Source organism: Ovis aries, chromosome 2, assembly GCF_016772045.2.
Source record: "Ovis aries strain OAR_USU_Benz2616 breed Rambouillet chromosome 2, ARS-UI_Ramb_v3.0, whole genome shotgun sequence".
NCBI lineage: Eukaryota > Metazoa > Chordata > Mammalia > Artiodactyla > Bovidae > Ovis > Ovis aries.
The window spans coordinates 138,474,644-138,489,085 of record NC_056055.1 but is presented as its reverse complement, the minus strand read 5'-3'; positions in this window follow the sequence as shown (position 1 = coordinate 138,489,085).

Sequence of the window (14,442 nt, the reverse complement as noted above, 5' to 3'; positions counted from 1 at the left end):
TTTTGCTGTACACCTGAAACTAACACTGAAAATCAGTTATACTTCAGTTAAAAAAGAAAAGAAAAATAAGCTGGGGGAATCCTGCATGCTAGAATCTTCCCCAAACATTCCCAATGCACACTGGCATCTTCAAAATTTCAGAACGGAAGTCAGTTGAGTTCAGTTCCACATTTTCTGATCTCATTTGTCCATAGAATCCTTTATAATCCAGAATATATTTTTAGAATTTTTGCTCTAAATACACATACAAACAGTATTACTATTATTATTATTAATTAGTTTCATAACACAAGTATTACTATTATTATTATTATTAATTAGTTTCATAACACAAGTGGCAAGCCTCCAAAAGACATCTGGATTTTGAACAGCTTCTTAACAAAAGAAACCAATCTGTAACATTGAACTTTAAGGGATTATGGCCACAATGCTAGAGAAGTTTAAGACAATATTAGGAAATATGTTTTAAATTCCAACATCTTTATGGCTATTGTCTTAGCCATTCATAAGGCTGGTTTTGAACCTGTTCACAAAACAAAGCATTTATGATGCAGGATGTTATTTGTTACTTGATTATGTTTCTATGCTATTATACTCAGATTTGGAATTAGTTGACTAATGGATCAATAAGACTTTAACACATGATCTTATTAGTTTTTAGTTACAAAATCTATAGGATGATTAAGATGTAAAGCCTGCTAATTTTCCTTGCTTAATAATAAACCCAATTTAAATCGTTATGAGAAATTTTGTTTAAAGTTGCTCTTTAACACATTCTGCTCAGGTATAAACTTGTACAGTATTAGTAACCACACATTTGGCAAAAGAAGGAAATCTGTGAGCTCAACCATATGCTAAGATAAATCAAGTACATGGAGCTAGTAGCCATGCTTAGAAATTAATACAGACAGTGACAAAATGCCTAATTTAGGTGGAATGGACTCACTACCACTAGGACTTCATAATCCTAACCAAAACCCTTATGTCTTCAATAACATAAAATACATCTCCATGGTGACTTTAAAATTTTTGTTTATTGTTTATTTATTGTTTTAATAATGAAATTGCCCCGGTTGTGGCATGTCTGGATCTTTTTTCCCTCTTGTGCTAAAAGCAAATGGTTTGCATGCCAGTTTGTGGTGGACATAGTTGGGGATCTCCACTGATGAAACGTATTTCTTTAATTTCTGTTCATTCTAGTCTGCAAAACAATGCTCAGGAAATGTAGGAAAATGAGCCTCTTCTACTAGGGCTGCCATATATGATTGTGCAAGTTGTGAACTGTACAACCTACACAACTGTACACAGAAACTCTGTGCTGCAGTCTTCAATAGGGCCCTGTGCTCCAGTCTTTCATACTTGCAAAAACAAGCTGACTGCAAGAGTGGGATGTAAAGGAATCTTATGAAATCCTGTGCTTTTTTTTCCCCACACATGAGGCAAAGTTTATCATTCATTATGTAATTTTAGGTTCCAGTCTTTATTATGGAATAAATAACATCTAGGGGGTTGAGAAAAAAAAGTACCGTGAAATAAAATTTGAATAAAAATTTAAAGTGAAAGTCATTGTATTCATTTTCTAGTAAGAGGAAAAAATCAGGGAGGATTGAAGTACAAGGCTCTTGGCAACCACTATCTGAATCATCATTCTACTCATCCTTGCTCCTTTTCTAACACACCCTTTTCCTCAATCAGCTCTAAATGCAGAACGTCTGCGGCTGGCAAGTGGAGTCAGCAGCAAAATTTCTGAGATGCATTTTTATATATTTGCTGTCAGTAGACATGGAACTAGTGAAATTCTTCCAGCCATTACAGACATGAAATACCCTTCACAACCCCCAAAACCCTTTTTCCAACAAGATAATCTCAGACATTAAGAAGAGAACAGTACCTGAGCTAGCTCTATAGTTAAATACATATCATTTTCCAGAGGACAATAATTAAATATGTCTTCATGTTTTGCTCCCAAAGTTACATGTATAGTCCCTGAATAATACACTCTCTGTGTGTGATCTATCTTCTTAGATCTCTTTTTGGTTGAGCATATAGAGAAACAACAAACAGTGATTGATCTTATAAGATCCTCTGTTGAGAACTAAATTGGCTCAAAGGCATTATAGCTGCTCTAAGTGAGATGTGGTGGGACTGTTCTGCTTTATTTAAATGTAATGTGGACAGGTATCCTGCTTATTAGAAAACATCAAATCCAGGAAGATTTGTTTGATGGTCTCAAAAATTGACATGTATATGCCAATATTATGCATATAACCATATATATATGACAGCTAAGTGACTGTCAATTTATATATATGTATACATGTACAGAGGACTTCCATGTATATGTACATGTATATGAATATGTATATATTATCTCCTCAGATGCATGGACAGAGTTTGTAGAGAAGTAAGGTGGGGGGAATGGATTTCATCTCTGCATAGGGAGCTAAGGCATCCCTTTAATAAGTTTTAAAAGACTAAGCAGCTAGCAACTGAAATACAGAAAAGGTGTGCGAGGATGGAGGTCATTATCAGTTTGGTTTTAAGAAATATTTCACAAAGAGTTGGAAAAAAAAGTTTAAGACTGGAATTACAGTACAGGGGTGGGGGGGACTCTGCCTGATCGAAAGCATTAGTGAAAAAACCCAAATTACGTGTATGTGAATATGGCTCTAAAATTTCACTTGGTGAGACTATTTAATATTTTGCTGTGTTAAGACTTAGTCTCATAGTATCTTTCAAAGCAGTGGGCATATGGCTAGAATCTGCATCTCAAGTAAATCCTAATTTGGGTCTTTAGTTGGATTAGAAAAAACTAACTGTTCCTTTCTTCCTGGAAGCAGGAGGTCCTACTTGCAGGAAAAGTATCTGTAGAAAAAAATCTGACTCAGAGTAGCAAACCTGAACTTTTACAAAGTGATACCATAACAGTGTTATAAAGTTTTTGATTTTATGGTTTAATGGGAGGAAGGAAAAGAGAAGATATATGTTAAGTGTCTAGATTTTTAGCAAAGTACTCATACTTTAAATCTTCTCAGATTTAACTGGTAATCTCGAAATATGAGATTTCTTAGTTAAAAGTGACAGAGAAAAAGCATTAATGGAAAGGAAACTGGTTAAACATTTTCCCTTAAATAGCATCTTTAAAAAAACAAAAAACTTTGTGATAACAATCCAGAACTACAGGCACAAATATTCAACATTCAATAGGGTTTAATGTGGTATTTAGAAGTTTTATCAATGTACTACCTGCATCAGAATCACTGAGAGGATTTATTAAAATACAAATTCCTGGGGCCAACCCAAACTTAAAACTGGGGAAATGAGAACTCCAGAATCTACGCTTCAACTAATACTCTCAGACAGGTCTTCTAAGAACACTAAGCTATGAGAGCCACAGCACCTAAGTATCTTCTGAGTAGAATAGACACGATGTATCCATTTTTTGTGTCCTCAGTACCTAGCATCCTGTCTGGCAAAGGCAGATGTTCAAGAAATGTTTACTTGAGCAACTTGTAAAGAGGAGATGGTTTTTCTCCTCTTAATCATAGCTTACATGCCTGCATGCACTTCAGTTGTGTCTGAGTCTTTCGAGGCTATGGGCTATAGCCCACTAGGCTCCTCTGTCCATGGGATTCTCCAGGAAAGAATACTGGAGTAGGTTGCCATTGCCTCCTCCAGGGGAAATCTTCCTGATCCAGGGACTGAACCTGCAGCTCTTATTTCTCTTGCATTGCCAAGTGGGTTCTTTACCACAAGCGCCACTTACGAAGCCCTAATTGTAGCTTAAATCCAGGCATTTACCCAACAAAAGTATTCATCTACATCCTACAATTACAAGTAGAGAAGAAAAGAGTGAAATGCAAAGGACATGGGCTGGCCAACTGGAAGAAGATTATAAATGTATTTGATGTGCATATTTAATGTGTGATATAAATGTATAAGCTCAATTAATGTGCTATAAAGGTGTCAGCTCAATTAATTAAAGCATGAAACTTTTCTGCTCAGAGGCACCATTTAAGAAACAGCAATGGATCAACATAGTCCCAGCATTTCAATTGCAAAAAAATACATAAAATATTTGCATCTTATGATGAGTAGGATAATTTTCAATATAAAAATCAGCACATTTAAGAGAGCAATGCAAAGGTCCTAAAATGAATGTGCCAAAGTAGCGGATTCGAGTGGGTTTGGATAGGATATATAAAAGGGCCATTAAAACTATTCAATTAGCAGGTTGTGAGACAGCTGGTCTGGATAGAGTTGGTGGTTGGGTTGGCGGCGATGAGAATGGAAAGTTAGACCAGTATCCAAAGATGTACCAGAAGTAGGTCTGATTGACTGAATAATGGAAATGAGAAATGATTGCACATGGTCTCTAAAATCCTGCATGATCAGAAAAATCTGACCCTAGTAAATTTATCTTCCAATCTACAAAAGAAAATGTCTATTTTAGTTCTTTTCTGATAACAACTCAAAGTCTTTACTATTCATTTACCTATCAATTTTAAAGTGAACTTACAGTATATTTCTTAGGTTAAGGAATTGAAGTGACAGATTAAAATGAACAAAGCATGCTCTCATAGTGCCAGCATCTACCTTTTTTTGTAATTATATATTACAAATTATTTAAAAATAAGAATCAAGTCCTGTCCATTCAATACGTTTCTAATGAAAGGGTCATATACCTAAAAATTTTTTAAACAACATGAATTTTCTTTTTTTTTAAGGGTGTCTATAACTAAGATGTTTGCCGCTTGGAACTATTTCTCTTAAAAGTAGTGTTATGTTAGTTACGTGCACCTGTACCTTTTAGATTAGTTTTCTAGGCTAGCCCACAAAATCATGCCAGGGTCACTCGGAACTCAAAAGTCCCCAGGGGTAGGGTCTTTCTGAGCCTTGGGACGTGAAACTCAAAGTCACTCTGAAGCTGGAAGCATCCCTCGGACAGTGGTCTTCCTGTAGATAGGTGTTAGGGGGGGTGCGCCCAATCAAGAGTACCCAAAGAGGTACTCTTTGTTGTGGGAAAAGTTTTTGATCTGGGGAAAAGTTATCTTGCAAATTCAGAATCAGGAAGTTTCAGAGCCTAATCTCTTGAAAAGGTTCTGCTGCTGCTGCTAAGTCGCTTCAGTCGTGTCCGACTCTATGAGACCCCATAGACGGCAGCCCCCCAGGCTTCTCGGTCCATCGGATTTTCCAGGCAAGAATACTGGAATGGGGTACCACTGCCTTCTCCGCATGGAATATGAGTGTTGGTGTTTTCATGTCTTCATCATACAGAATATCTGAACAAAAATACCTGAGGTTTTGTTGATATTTCAAACAAAGCAAGTCTAAGATGGAGGGTGGGGGTGGGGGGAAGCTGTCACACAATGGGTTGTGTAAAATTTACTAAAAGAGCTATTTGATATATTGTTAATATTGTTAACCTTTCAATTAATTCCACTAAAACTTAGAGAAATAAACCTAGTGCTTTTTCCATTATAAAAGTAATTTTAGGAGACATGGTTACTCTCATATGCTACTGTTGAAAGTGTAAATTTTAAAAACATCTTAACTGTGGTAAGATATACTTAACATAAAATATACTATCTTTAACTATTTTTAAGTGTAAGTTTTAATAATGTTAAGTACATTTACACTGTTGCATAACCAACCTCAAGAACAATTTATCTTGCAAAAATAAAACTCTATACCAATCAAGGGGCTTCCTGGGTAGCTCAAATGGTAAAGAATCTGCCTGCAATGCAGGAGACCTGGTTTCGATCCCTGGGTCAGGAAGATCCCCTGGAGAAGGGCATGGCAACCCACTCCAGTATTCTTGCCTGGAGAATCCCATGGACAGAGGAGCCTGGTGGGCTACAGTCCATGGGGTCACAAAGAGTTGGACAGGACTGAGCAACTAAACAAACACTCATTCCCATCAAACAACCCCTCATTCCCCCCAGCCCCAGCCCCTGGCATCCGCCATTCTACTGTCTGGCTCTATGAATTCGATTAATTTAGGTAACTCACATAGGACTTTCCAGGTGGCGCCAGTTGTAAAGAATTTGCCTGCCAACGCAGGAGAAACAAGACACACAGTTTCAATCCCTGGATTGGGAAGATCCTCTGGAGTAGGAAATGGCAACCTGTTCCAGTATTCTTGCATGGAAAATTCTGTGGACAGAGGAGCCTGGCCATGGAGTCTCAGAGAGTTTATTCTACCGTCTAGCTCTATGAATTTGACTAATTTAAGTAACTCATATAAGTGGATTCACACAGTACTTATCCTTTTGAGACTAGCTTATTTCACTTAGCATAATGTCCTTAAGATTCACTGTTGTGACGTATCAGTATTTCCTTATTTTAGAGGCTGAATAATATACCATTTAATGTATATACCGCATTTTGTTTATCCATTCATCTGTCATTGGATACTGGGGTTGCTTCCTCCTTTTGCTGTTGTGAAGGACGCTGCTATGAGCATGAGTGTGAAGAGTGAAAGTTCGTACAAAATTTCTTAGAGGAAATTTAGTCATGTCAATAGAATTATTACAAACTCGCGACTCATGAGCTAAATAAGGATTATAAAAGAGGATGATAAAATTATGGTGAAGTGAGGGGGTTAAACTTTTAAGTTTGTTGTATAGAAAACAAATTAAAAATTTGTATATTAGGGCAGAATTTTGAAGGGTTTCGAGTTAGATTGGAATAATACTGTTAAGGTGGGTAAATCCATATAAACTCAAGATTTTCTAGAGAAATATCTTTTCCAGCTCTGCACTAAGGTGGCCTAGCAGTATTATCATCTTGGCTACACCAGGACAACATGAAATGATACAATTTGTAACTTGAGCATGTGCCCAGATTTTAGTGTTTAATTTTAGCACCCATTCAGTTCAGTTCAGTTCAGTTGCTCAGTCGTGTCTGACTCTTTGCGACCCTATGAACTGCAGCACGCCAGGCCTCCCTGTCCATCACCAACTCCCAGAGTTTACCCAAACCCACGTCCATTGAGTTGGTGATGCCATCCAACCATCTTATCCTCTGTCGTCCCCTTCTCCTCCTGCCCTCAATCTTTCCCAGCATCAGGGTCTTTTCAAATGAGTCAGCTCTTTGCATCAGGTGGCCAAAGTACTGGAGTTTTAGCTTCAACATCAGTCCTTACAAAGAACACCCAGGACTGATCTCCTTCAGAATGGACTGGTTGGATCTCCTTGCAGTCCAAGGGACTCTCAAGAGTCTTCTTCAACACCACAGTTCAAAAGCAACAATTCTTCGGCACTCAGCTTTCTTCACAGTCCAACTCTCACATCCATACATGACCAGTGGAAAAACCATAGCCTTGACTAGATGGACCTTTGTTGGCAAAGTAATGTCTCTGCTTTTCAATATGCTATCTAGGTTGGTCATAACGTTCCTTCCAAGGAGTAAGCATCTTTTAATTTCATAGCTGCAGTCACCATCTGCAGTGATTTTGGAGTCCCCCAAAATAAAGTTTGACACTGTTTCCACTGTTTCCCCATCTATTTCCCATGGAGTGATGGGACCAGATGCCATAAATCTTCATTTTCTGAATGTTGAGCTATAAGCCAACTTTTTCACTCTCCTCTTTCACTTTCATCAAGAGGCTTTTTAGTTCCTCTTCACTTTCTGCCATAGGGGTAGTGTCACCCATTACAAGTAGCTAATTCTATGTCCTACAACAGGGAGGAAACCTAACATAGGCTTAATATATCTTAATGTTTTCAGAAAGGAAGGATGTTTTTAAATCATCACTGCGATGTTGGAAGTACAATGGAGCCAACTTACAGTTAGTCTTGGTTAACTTATTTCAATTTGAACTTTAAAAACGAAAAAGAGATAATTGTGGCTAACTGAAAAGAGTTGGATCTATGAAAATCCATGAGTCTGTAATGGTACTCGAAAAAGAAAAATCTATATATATTGTATAAAAGGAAATTGTGACCTAAATATTACAAATTAAATGGAATATGCTTAATTTATAAAATGTATTTAAATATATTTAGTTGAATGTATATAAATGTATCTAAATATAGTTTAATAAGTAGGAATATGTTGACATCTGTGGATGTCCTTTTTTATGTTAAACATCACAATTAATAAATTATATATACACATTTGTGATTCTAAGATACCTTGTTTCTTTTTGGATTTTAATGTGTTTGAAATTGTGCTTCTACAGTGGATGGCCTTTTCAGTTGCTGTTGGTGAAGAGCTGTATGTTCATATTTGGTCAGAGCTGTTTATAACATTTTCACTTCAATTGAGTAATGTGCATTGCTGGTATTTTACAGGTTGAATTTAACCACCATTTGAAATGCCTTTTAAAAAGTTTCTATTGTAATTTTGGCACTGAAATGAGGTATTGTGTACACAGAGAGACAGTGAAACAGAGCAGTGGAATGTGCCTTTGATGTTAGTGAGGGCTTCATATTTGGAGGAATGTCAACATATTTTTCATATTTTCTTTCAATGCAACAACCAAATACTTTATGGAAACTGAGAAAGAGAGATACCCACAAGCAGATCAAGTTATCTTATACTGACTGAGGGATCAAACCTGTATCTCTTATGTCTCCTGCAATGGCAGATGGGTTCTTTATCACTAGCGCTCCCTGGGACGCCCAAGATACATACAAAAAGATTCTTAGATTCTTATTACTCAACAAGAAATACAACTGAGGGCAGGAAAACTTGCCAAATCACTTGTAATAGTTTTGGAGCAATAAGAGGACAGTTGAACTGATTCCTAAGTCAGGCAAGGATTTAGGATTTTTTAAGGCATGTGTCATAGCTTAATTAGTTTTTTTTCCCTCTTATATAAAGGAAAGTATACAAAGGTATATAAAATAATGGAGCAGCTGAATGTAGCATCTTATGCTTAATAAAGCATGGTATGCATTTTTTCTCTATCTGATTAAGAAGGGAAAGAAAACGTCATAGAACTATGAGAATGGGGAAAAAGGAGTAACTCTACATGGATAAGAAGAATGAGAAAAGACAGTCCAAGAGAAGGTTGAAAGATGGTGGATTAGCCACATATTCCAAAGAGGCAAGGGGCAGTACAGTCTCCATTTCTGTCTCCATAGAAATGAACCTTTAAAGGACTTATTACTTCAAAGACCTAATAAGGCTTATCTAGTTCCCCAATAGTGCTAAAGACCAGAACTCAATACTTAATAGGGGACATGATACTTGTTTATATGATGAGGGTCAAGCTAACCAAAAAACATAGTTGACACTTGAATGACATGAGTTTGACCTCATGGGTCCACTTATACACAGATGTTTTTTCAATAGTAAATACCACAGGACCACACCATCCACAATTAATCGAATCTAAAGATGTGGAATCAAAGATTCCAAGAAACCTCAGATACAGAGGGCCATCTGTAAGTTTTACACAGATTTTCAAATACACCGAGGGTCAGTGCCTCTAATCCCACATTATTCAAGGGTCAATTGTACACCATTTCAGGAAAAGAAATCATCTTGCAGGAAGCTAAAATCCATGTGAAAGTGTAGACGTGAAAATTCCCCTTGATATGAGTAAAACCTAACTACACAAAGGTACTTACCTTGCCCAAGAAGACATACAGATGACAAGTAATCATATGAAAAGATGCTCAAGATCCATGTCATTAGGGAAGTGCATATTAAAACATCAAAGAGATATGCCACATAACTGTTAGAATGGCTAAAAATCCAAAACACTGATAACTCCAAATTCTGGCAAAGATGCAGAACAGGAATTCTCATTCACTGGTAGTGGGAACACAAGTGGTACAGTCACTTTGGAAGAAAATTGTAGGTTTCTTACAAATTAAACATGTTCCTATCATATGATCGAGCAATTATGCTCCTTGGTATTTATCCAAATGAATTGAAAATGTGTGTCCATACAAAAGTCTGAACAGGTGTTATAGGAGCTTTATTTATAATTGCCAAAATTTGGAAGCAACAAAAATGTCCTTCAGTAGTTGAATGGATAAATAAACTGTGGTACATCTAGACAGTGGAATATTAATCAGTGTTAAAAAGAAATGAGCTATCAAGCTATAAAGGAAGGAACCTTAAATGCATATTATTAAGTGAAAGAAGCCAGTCTGAAAATGCTCTGTCTTTATGATTTCTACTACATGACTTTCTGGAAAAGGTAAAACTATGGAGACAAAAAAAGAATCAGTAGTTGCCAGAGGTTAGGTGAGGGGGAGAGGGAGAAATGAATAAGCAGATCATAGAGGATTTTGGGGGAAGTAAAACTACTCTGTACATTATAATGATGGATATGTGTCATTATAAATTTGTCCAAACCCACAGAATGTCTAACACCGTCTAACACCAAGAGTAAACCCTAAAGTAAACTACAGACTTTTGGATGATAAAGATGTATCAATGTAGATTCAACAGTTGTATCAAATTTACCACTCTGGGTTGGGGGGATGTTGATAGTGCAGGAGGGTGTGTTGGTGGGGGGGATAGGGAATATATGGAAATTATTTGTACTTTCAGTTTTGCTGTGCACTTAAAACTGCTCTAAAAAAAGAAATTCTAATGAGACTTCCCTGATGGTCCAGTGGCTAAGACTCTGTGCTCTCAATACAGGAGGCCTGGATTTGATCCCTCAAGGGATTAGATTCCGCAAGCTGTAACAATGAGTCTGTACCCTGCAACTAAAGACCCTAATGCTGCAATGAAGATCAAAGGTCCCAAGTGCCACAACAAAGACCTGGTGCAGCCAAATAAGTAGCTAAAAATAAATATTTTAAATAAATAAATAAAAGGCAATCTATTTTTAAAAGAGTGGGAAGGTATTCTGATGACATGATTTAGGTTTGAATCATCTCGGAAGATATAAGTTAACTAAATTGACAACTCAGGCCTGGTCTGAAGCAGTCTTTTTTTCTTTTCTTTTCTTTTTTCCTTTACTTTTGGCTCTCATAAAATTACCAGAAAAGTATAAAATCCTGGGAAAGTATAGAAATTTGTATTATTGTAACCTTAGGAAGGTACAGAAACAAATATAGAGGTTGATTTTTTTCAACGAATTAAATTAATGGTGCCATTTTAAAATATTAAGTATAACTTTTAAATATTATCACTGCTGTTTAAGGCATGTGAAATAGTTTAAGTAATCCTTCATATTATATTACATTTGTTATTAAAATTTAAATTATTGGAGACATTTTAGTTGTTTAGAATCAATTTTAAATGCTAAAAAAAACTAATTTTCTAAGTTTTATTTACTAGGTATATAAGCTTAGAGCATTAATTATGTCACAGGAGTGGTGAATGTTCCTGTCCATGCTTAAATATTCATGAGACTTTAAGAATCCCCAAAATAGTTTATACACATCAAAGCCCTAAAAATGCAGATACTCCTGGAAAAAAATAATCAACTTTGAGAAATTTATTTAAAGGAAATAACTAAAATATGGACAAAGGTATAGCTATAAGAAGGACTTCCCTTTAGCTCAAAGGGTAAAAAATCTGCCTGCAATGCAGAAGGCCCAGGTTCTGTCTCTGGGTTGGGAAGATCCTCTGGAGAAGGGAATGGCAATCCAGTCCAGTATTCTTGCCTGGAGAATCCCATGGACAGAGGAGTCCGGTGGGCTACAGTCCATGTGATCACAAAGAGCTGGACACAACTGAGCATTATGTGCCAGATAGCTATAAGAATATTTATTTTAGTATTGTCAAGTGTAGCAAAAATGGAAACAACTTAAATGGTCAAAAATGAGGCATTTGATAGTGATAAACATTCGAAAGTTTGCAACTCATCCTACAGGAGGCTATGTAGAATTAGTCACTGCCCACTGTTGATGGGTCTACAAAATGGTGCAGCACCTATGCAGGGCAACTTGGTAGTGTCTGTCAAAATTACAAATACAGTTTAACTCAGAAATCCCACTCCTAGGAATTTATCTTAGCAATACACCTGTACTTGTTGGAAGTAACATATGTTTAAGTTTATTCTTTGTCCTTCTCTTTGTATTTATAAAAGATGAGAAGCAGCCTTCTATAGAGGACACTGGTTAAATAAACTATGGTTCATCCACACAATTGTATATTTTGTGGCTGTAGGAGAAAATGAGGATGTTTTTGTGGTACTGATAATGGAGAAGCTCTAGAAATATATTAAGTAAAGAAAAAAAGTAAGATGCAGAGCTAAGATGAAGAGCACGGTAAATAGTGTGTTCCCTTTCATATAAAAAAGCAGGGGAAATAAGGATGTATATTTGCATTTTTTTTATTTGCATAAGAAAATACTGGGAGGCTACATAAGGAACTAATAAAAAGAGTTAGCTATGAAGAAGGGTGGGTAGGATGAGAATAACACTTCTTGGTGTTTACTTTTAATATTGTTTTGATTTTTCAATAAGATGAATATATTTCTTCTTCAAAAATTAGGTTAAAAATAGGAAAACTGTAAAATAAATTATGATGTGTCTATATGACAGAATATTATATAGTGATTAAAAGTGATGGTGTACATGTATTTATATGTTCAAAATATATAATGAGTAAGAAAAGCAGGTTGTAAAAAGGTAATGTATTATCCTATAATTTGAAGAAGTATATTTACTTCTTTAGTATAACTTCTTAAAACTCAGTAAAGTATCCTTTTTAAACTCAGTAAGTGTCCTTTTGAAAAGTTTACTTGTTTAAGTCCTAAGCCCCAGTAATCTTAGAATATTACTGTTCTTGAAGGGTTTTAAAGATGTAAATTTAAGTTTCATCAAGGTCCTTAAAATAGCCCCTAACCCAATATGGCTTGTGTTCTTATAAAAACAGGAAATCTGGACAGATATGTACAAAAGGAAGACATGAAGACACAGGAAAAAAAAAAAGGTCATCTACAAGCCAAGAAGAGAGGCCTCAGAAGAAACCACTCCTGCCTACACCTTGAACTTGGACTGCTATACCCTCCAGCACTGTGAGAAAATAAATTTCTGTTGTTTAAGCTATCCAGTCTGTGGTAGCTTGTTATGACAGCCCTAGCAAATGAATACATGATGGATCCACCTTGTCAAAATTTTCAGGAGCTTGTACCACCAGTGCTGTATGAGAATGCCTGTTTTATACCTTCTGCTAGTTAATTAGTCAGCCAAAATATAGTATCCTGTTCTAATTAGTGTTTTCCTCATGTTAAAAAGTTGTAGGACTCTCCTGAATTTGGATGTCATTACGCTGCCATGATCAGTGAACCAACTGATTACTCTTCAATGAATAAGGCTGAGCTGGTGAACAAGGTGTATTGTGCCCCACTGAAGAAGGAATCAGTTATCATGCCACCCACACCTTCACGGTCACCATCGCATCCCAATGTGTGGCAGTCCTAGCTAGGGCTACTCCCCACCATTTCTCCTCTTTCCACCCCCTCAAGCCTCACGGTGACTACTGTTTTCCCACTTTTAACACCAAGTCTTCCCAGAAACTGGTGCTTCTCTGGTGGCGCAGTTGGTAAAGAATCCGCCTGCTCAGTGTAGGAGACACAAGGGCTGTGGGTTCGATCTCTGGGTCAGGAAGATTCCCTGGAGGAGGAAATGGCAACCAAGTCCAGTATTCTTGCCTAGAAAATCCCATGGACAGAGGAGCCTGGTGGGCTATAGTCCATGGGGTCACAAAGAGTTGGTTATGACTGACCATGCACACACACATGCTTCCAGAAACCACACCTAAGCAAGATGTGGAAGAGGCAAGTATTTCAATCCCAGAAATAATCAGAAAAATCTCCATAATGGGCGCAGCTAACGGGCTGAGCACCACAAACAAACAAACGAAAAACCCAAAACCCAGTCTTAAAACTCAGGGATACTTTGGACTCAGAAGTGATTTGTGTTGTATTGCAACATTCTTCGGAGAAGGCAATGGCAACCCACTCCAGTACTCTTGCCTGGAAAGTCCCATGGATGGAGGAGCCTGGTAGACTGCAGTCCATGGGGTCGCAAAGAGTCGGACACAATTGAGTGACTTCCCTTTCACTTTTCACTTTCATGCATTGGAGAAGGAAATGGCAACCCACTTCAGTGTTCTTGCCTGGAGAATTCCAGGGACGGGGGAGTCTGGTGGGCTGCCATCTATGGGGTCGCACAGAGTCGGACACAACTGAAACGACTTAGCAGCAGTTGCAGCAGCAGCAACATTCTTACATCTGAAGCACCTAGCGGCTAAACTAGGATGCTTTACAAGGGAGAACCTGCTGGCCAATTAAATTAGGATGAGGTAATTCATGGAGAATGCCATGAAATGTGAAGAAGGAAGCTAGGAACCAACAGGAAATAGGCTTCTCTGACTGTTAGCAGCAGGAGAATGGAAGTGCATTTGAACCTGAATATATCCCAAAGGCTGAGAGTAACTTCACCCAGAAGGTGTGTACAGCTGGGCAGACCAAGGAGGGTAGTTATGAGCAGGCAGCCCAGAAGGTAGTTCTAAAGA